Source organism: Nannochloropsis gaditana (assembly GCF_000240725.1).
Source record: "Nannochloropsis gaditana CCMP526 unplaced genomic scaffold scaffold450, whole genome shotgun sequence".
Taxonomy (NCBI): domain Eukaryota; class Eustigmatophyceae; order Eustigmatales; family Monodopsidaceae; genus Microchloropsis; species Microchloropsis gaditana.
This window is the reverse complement of record NW_005803503.1, coordinates 22,777-24,090: the sequence shown is the minus strand read 5'-3', so window position 1 is coordinate 24,090 and position 1,314 is coordinate 22,777.

Sequence of the window (1,314 nt, the reverse complement as noted above, 5' to 3'; positions counted from 1 at the left end):
CTGCTACCCGTCGCTTAAATGAGACCCTCCTTCCCTCCCTCCGCCTCCTGGGGCAGGCGATAAGATCATCGTCTTCTCGGACAGCGTCTATGCCCTTTCCAAATATGCGCAACTCTTCGGGCGGGACGCGATTTATGGAGGGACCAAGGAAAGCGACCGGGAGAGACTGCTGGCCGCGTTTCGGATCAGCAGTCGGGTCAACACCATCTTCCTCTCGCGCGTGGGCGACACCTCCATCGACCTGCCCGAAGCGAACGTCATCATTCAAATTTCTTCCCAGTTCGGGTCCCGACGACAGGAGGCCCAACGGCTCGGGAGAATTCTCCGGCCGAAACAAACGGCCGACGAAGGCTTCAACGCCTTCTTTTACACCTTGGGTAAGTGGAAGGAGGACGGGGGAGGGAGGGAAGGAGATCTTGGGCATTGGTTTTACAGTACCACGTCCTTTTGAATGCTCCTGCTCTCCTCCCTATGTGTTACCGTTGCGGCGACTTTGTTTGCTTCATCCGCTGCTGGGAATGACTTTTCAGACATATTGGGGTCACGTGGTGCTGTGTGTTTGATCTTGTAGCCATCCCGTGTCCTACAAGCTAGCTTGCTTTTTCTTCCCTTCTCAGAACCCCCGGCATTCCCTCCCTCCCTCCCTCCCTCCCTTCCAGTGTGCACCGACACGGTGGAGATGCGCTACTCGACGAAACGCCAGCAATACCTGGTTGATCAGGGCTATACCTACAAGGTGATCCCAAACCTGCTGGACGACGCCCAGAAAAAATGCGCGACAGACCCCAAGTACCTGATGAGCAACCTGAGCGCCGAGCAGGAGCTACGGCTCTTGACCCAGGCCTTGATGGACGCCAACACCTACGAGGAGATGGAGGCGGCGGAAGGCCGGGTCTTGCAACGAGCCATCCAGGAAGGGGAGGAGGAGGACGGAGGGAGCGACCGGGGGATGGTGTACGGAGGGGCGGGCGTGGCGGCGGCGGGCGTGAGGAGGACCACGGGCTCGATGGCCGCGCTCTCGGGGGGGCAAGGCATGGCCTACGTCGAGTCTTCCACGGGGGGGAAAAAGAGGAGGTAGTGAGGAGGGAGGGGGAGGGAGTCGGGAGGGAGAAAGATGGTTGATGGGTAGGAGGATGGAGGAATGAGGTGAGGTGGAGGGGAGGGAAGGGGGGGTGAAGGCGGTGAGCAGGCCCACTACGGACGGCAGAAGCCTTGAAAAAGCCAAAGCAATCAGCTTTGCGTGTCGCTGCGAGAAAAACTGTCCGTAAATTTTTGCTTTGGGATCGGAGTCTGCAGCCGTTCTCTTCCTCAGGT